The following is a 6265-nucleotide window of genomic DNA, read 5'->3' on the forward strand; positions in this document are numbered from 1 at the left end:
TCTTGGGCTTCAACTACTGTTTCAAAGTGTTCCTGCTGTATAAATTCGTCATTATGTCAACAAGCAAGCTCCAGACATGATTATTACCATGCCCAAGGTATTCATGGCTTGCTATGATATGGTTATAAAAATGAGGGTTTAAAAAAAAAAAAGTAAATATAAAAAAAAAATGTTGAAGTCTAAAGCACTCAAATTGGAAAACCTTCAAGTGTTCTGATCAGTTTCTTCCATTCTAAGCATTTTGCACACGATTGTGATTTTTATGTCAAAATAAAAGCCAAAACTTGCAATACTATTTTTAGCAGACAAAAAACAAAACAAAAAAAACCTAAGTATAAATGTATAAATATTTTTGACTTGAACATGTGGATGGCACTTGATTCAAATAGAACATTAATCCTTTGGACAGAATGTTTGGAAAAAAGACTTAAAGTACCAGGTTGTTTTTAAAGAGTCTGTATAGGGTATTAAGTAGTACTGTAATTCATGACTGTTTAAAAAAAACAACTTTCTGTTCTGTAAGAAAAATTTCACAGTATCACTGAGTTACGTTTCTCAACTGTCTCAGCCACGAAAGATGCTAGCTTTTTTAAATTGTGCATTATTCACTAGTATTTATGTGCTGTTACTCCGTATAGTTAAGACTGTTATTTTGTAGCCATGGCTGACACAATATATCAGTAACTAAAAAAATAAATAAACCCCAAGAGTTCGGAGTGTGCTCATAGCTGTTTTCATATGATGAGAAATCCATTAAAAAAGAACCAGATGTGATCATTAATTGTAAAATTCACATTTACAAAATAATAAATTAAATTAAATTAAAAGCTCTTCTGTGCCTTATTTCCCCCTCACCTTTTGGAATAGGGACTCTAAGGATGGTTAGTAATCATGAGTGGGTGGCTTGGAGGTAGAGAGATGAGAAATCTCTGATGACTGGACGAGGCGGCACGGTGGTCTTCAGTGAATTTTGGCTTTGAAAAAATGATTGAGATGTTGCACTGAGAGGCAAGATGGGGGGGTTAGGAGCTAATCAAAACTGCAAACAAACATCGCGGAAGAGCAGCAAAATGACTGCCAGTTTTCTATGCCTGGGTCTAAGTGTTTGATGCAAATCCATTGAAGTCAATGGAAAGATTCCCATTGACTTTGTATCCATCCCATAACACCCTGCAGTAAGAAAAACAGTTCTACATTTTAACCTCTGCCTGGTTCTTGTAATATGCCTAATACTCGTCTAAATGGTCCATTCTTAGAATTAAAACAAAAAAACAAAACAAACCGGTATGTCGTCTTCACAAAGGCAGTGACTGCTAATTGCCTGGAGTTGCAAAAATCCCAGGTGTGTACACTCTAGCATTTCTGTGGCCCCACAGGAATTTTATAGAGTTGGACATTTGAATGGGTGTCTGAGCCCTGCTTTGCACTATGCAGGCCAATGTGGATGGGTGTATGTAGACTTGTTTAACTGCTTGTTTGCCAGGAGGCAACTGGCCAGCAAGAAGGGTTTCAGAAGTCTCGAGTAAAGATGACTAACGTTGCTCGGTAAAGGCCTATGACGTTGGTGTATATAGTATTGACTGCATATTTTATTTTTTTTAAATGGACATTACAGTATCAAATTCAGCACAGCTGGTATGTAAATGGGTTCTATTGGTATAGTACTAATAGAAAATACCTGTGCAAACCAGTTCCATAAATAGTATTACATGCATAATTTGAAATCCTAGCTAGACATTTCCAAAAGTAGCACGGTGTGAATCACGTTTTTGGATACACTCCCTTGTTAGTATTTATTATTTGTATTGTACAGTCTGGGAGCCCCAGTCATGTCCTGAGACCCCATTGTACTCAGTATAAAAGGGCAGTTCATGCCCCAAAGAGATTACAAAGTATAAGACCAAATACAACAAATGGACACACGCTGGGGGGAGGTACAAGAAAACGATGAGAAAATATTGGTCAGCACAATAGAGAGTGCACGCAAGCCATCTACATGTCACGTTTGATGTAGGCAACACAGCAAAGAAGAGTTTTAAGACACAATTTGGAGGTGAATGTAGAGGTAGCTTTCCCGATGTTTAGGAGGAGCTCCTCCCAAATGGGAGGGTCAGCGTGGGAGAAAGCACAAGGGGGGGAGCTTGTTTGAAAATGTAACAAGTGGGTGATGGAGGCTAGGATCGTGAGCTGATCTGTGTTCCCAGTCAGTTTATATGGAGACCTTATCAATAAAGGGTCAATCTTTCCTTGCATACACACAAAGGAGTCAGACAATTCAGGGACTTCTGCTTCATAGAGCCTCTGAGGCTTGTTTTTGTACTGCACAGACAGGTACATGGATAACTTTAGCTGACCGCAAACCGTGCCCAGAAATTTCACCACTTCAGCAGCATTGTGAATTAGAGCTGAAGCTTCCATTGCCCCAGGGGGTAGAGGGCTCCCATGATGTGTAGAGCGGTGCACACCCACCCTGCTTCCTCGTACCAGCAAGCTGAACTCCATTGCACTTGTCCAACGTGCTGCTGTCTCTATCACAGATTTGCCTCCTCCGCTGTTCCAATGCCAGATTCAGATGGGTATGCCCGCTGCATACCGTATCTGCCATTCCTTGTCCCGTATGGCTAATGCGTTATTAGAATAACGTATTCCTGGTACCATCCATCTTCATTTGCCAAAGAGTGAGCCAAAAGAAATCCCCAGCGTCCACAGAACTGAGAGTGTGCACAATGAAGTCCCCCCAACCAACCCTAAATGAATAAATTAAATTAAGGAAATTAATTTAATCTAAAAAATCAAAAAGAGAAGTACCACAGGCTTCGATATTGCTATTGGCTTCACAGGGAAGGTACCCAGATACCATGGTGATGGGCAGTAGTATAAAATTAAGATAAATGGATAGGAGATAGCAATACGGGAAAGCTGAACAAAACAAATTAAAGCTTTTCCCCCATACAGCTGAGCTTATGTTGAAAGCAAAAAAGGTTTAATTGATTAAAGTACTGAGCACGTGGTAGCACTCCGGGAGTGTCTCTTCTCCACAGGGACCCAAGATACGGCATTTTATATGAGTAACAGAGCCTGGCAAAAGTTAGAAGGGGGCATATCTACCCCCTCCATGTGGTTGGGCTTATGGAGAGATTCAAAGATAGAAAATAACCGGCTGGGAGTGTGGTCATGGGAGTCAATAATGCTGGAGAAATAGTGCTCTTTGGCAAAGAGGGTGGTAGAACTGGAGGAGGAGAGAACAAATTTGTCTCTGAGGAAGTCTGCATGGTCATGGGGCTTTTAGACATTGAATGCCCTGCCCTCTGCCTCCAGCTGTATGAGAAGACAGTAAATCACATCTCAGGAGCTGCGTTCTGCAGGGGCATGTGAGAACTGCCTCCTAGAACACAAACTTTTTCATCTGGTTTCTTTCAGGACAATGTGTAGCTTGGTAAGATCATCTTTACTCCCGCCTGCTTTCAAAACCTGTTAGGGAAGAGAGGGCAGAGCCTGCCATGCACTTCACATTCTGGAGGAAACCCACTTTTGCGCAGAGCACCAATATAAGGTATATGCACCACATCAGCCCTCAAAATAGGACTTACATGGGTGAATTTCACCCACAGTGCACAAAACAAAGAATACAGGAGAGGTCATTTTCCTAGTCTGTCACTTTGACCATGTTACCCCCTCTTTTAGTCCTTCCACTGGCTCCCCCTTCTGTGGCTCGCAATCAAGCTGTTGATACTCTCCTCCGATCTCTTCTGAAAGTGAATGGGTTCCACCTTCAATCCCCATATAAGAGGGTATTTTCCAGTGAATCAAATGGGCTAGTGAGATGTTGCATTCAGCCTCTGAAAGTGAAGTATTAATGCTATGTAACCTGTCAGCTGTCTCCCTTTGCTCACCATAGCAAACCCAAATACTACTAAGTCTTACCCAACCAGCCTCCAGGGTAGACACGATGATGGGCAGTTCACTACCCGACGCACATTGGAGCAAATCTTATTGGTCCTGCTATGGCAGAGCCTTTGCCGGGTGCATCTCGCATCCTACCGCCGGCCTGTTTGGGAGTGATGTACCATCCAGTGGGAGGTGCCTGAAAGGGTTGTCATAGAGATGCATACCTGTGAGGAGGGGCTTGGAAGGAGACGGAAAGCCATATTGGGCATTCGATCAGCTTAGACCAACACCAGAGAGAGCAGCTGAGGAATTCTGTCTCCTGGGGAAGAGTTTTCAGGACATGCTGGGGTCTCGCTAACTTCATTTTTCTTTCATGTTGCTGCCTGTGTCCTGCTCACTGCTGCTTTCCCTAGATTTCTTCCCAGTGCTACTGGAGAAAAGGTTGGTATTTTTCCTTATAGCTGCTCTCTGCCTCCCTCCCAAATCTGCCACTGATTCAGTGTGTGCCTGTTAACCTCTGTGTGCCTCAGTTTACCCATCTGTAAGTGATGCTTCCTTTTCAAACAGGGTGTTTTAGGATTGTTTCTAAAGTACCTCTGTTGGAAAGGGGTAGAAATGCAATATTGCTATAACTTCCAACAGAAAGAGTGGCTTCTGGATAACATATCCTTCCTGAATTTCGTCAGTCTCTTTGCTGTCTGCTCCTGGAGGAGTTTGCAATGATTATCTGCACCACAAATGCCTTCTCTGTGACATCACAATGCAGCAGTGATTGCAATATTGAACTTTAAATTGCACCACTGCTAGTAACTGCTGAGATTTTGTATTTTCCAGGGGGCGGCTTTTAGGATCCAGTACGTGTGTGTGCCTGCCTCCGGGAAATGGGTTTATAGATTCATTTACAGGAGTTGCAAAGGTGAGTGTACTACATGGTGGGAACCGATAAATGGGTCGAGTGTGGTGGTTTTATATAGATTCCAGCTATGAGAAACATCACCACAAAAATTAGCATTTGTCAGGGCAACGTTTCTCCAGACTTGGTTTTACTGAAGAGCCTCTCCAGCTCCCCTCCACATCACCATCTTTTTTTTTTTATTTGCTGCACCAGTTTCTATGGAAATAACTTAAGCCTCAGAATCAATTTATTTTTTTTAAAGAAGAAAAGAAGTCACAACCCCCAAACCCGCTCTCCGGCTCTTTGTCTGAGTCAAGTGCTGAGGTCCAAAAGGCTGCAGTGTCAGCCAAAAAATGTGGCTTCTTTGCTTCGCTGAGCGCTTTATGCAGCTTCATAAAGGAAAATGTGAAACATTTTCCAAAAATACAGGCACCTCAATTACTTTTGTTGGGGCAGGAGCAGCTTTTGGAGTCCCCTTAACTCCTCCATTGTCTCAGACACTGGATACATGTGCAGTGCAGGGCAGGGTTTTACTGGATCAGTGGTGGAGAACACAACAGAGTCAAACTCAGAAACTCTGGAAACAGAGGGTTCCCTCCTAGGTCCTTGCCTTGAATTCTGGTCCAGGTTGGTAGTGTCAGAAAGCCTTTACCGGTCAATAGCTTAGTGTGCCCTGTGTGAAATGAATTTGCTGGGTCTCAGTCCAGTTGCCTAGTGCAGTGGTTCTCAACCAGGGTTGCGTATACCTCTGGGGGTACACAGAGGTCTTCCAGGGGGTACCTCAACTCATCTAGAGATTTGCCTAGTTGTACAACAAGCTACATAAAAAGCACTAGCAAAGTCAGTACAAACTAAAATTTCATACAGTGACTTGTTTATACTGCTCTATACACTGAAATGTAAGTGCAATATTTATATTCCAATCTATTTATTTTATAATTATATGGTAAAAATGAGAAAGTCAGCCATTAGTAACAGTGCACTGTGATGCTTTTTTGTATTTTTAGGTCTGATTTTATAAGCAAGTAGTTTTTACGTGAGGTGAAACTTGGGGTTACGCAAGACCAATCAGACTCCTGAAAGGAGTACAGTCGTCTGGAAAGGTTGAGAACCACTGGCCGAGGGTAGTACACAATCACCCGTTCATGTCATACCAGATTCAAATGCGGCAGGCTGTAGCAGCTGTGTATTAGAATGGGTGGCACAACGGAGATTCCTGCGATTGATGGCACTTGTGAATGCAACTCAGGCCCCCTCACACTGCCTTGGGCATGGGAACCAGAGGTCTAGGTACCCGATGCTGACATGAAGGGTGTTCTTGCTGTGAAAGATTAGGAGTTGGGAGATCTGGGATATGTCCCCAGCTTTGCCATGGCCCATGTGTTTTTCCTAGGATTTTCTACAGCACCCAGCTCCGTGCCTTAGTTTCCCTATCTGTAAAATTGGGATAATGATAACAATCTTCATGGATGTGGGTGCAGC

This window comes from Eretmochelys imbricata, chromosome 16 (genome assembly GCF_965152235.1).
Source record: "Eretmochelys imbricata isolate rEreImb1 chromosome 16, rEreImb1.hap1, whole genome shotgun sequence".
NCBI classification, from domain to species: Eukaryota; Metazoa; Chordata; order Testudines; family Cheloniidae; genus Eretmochelys; species Eretmochelys imbricata.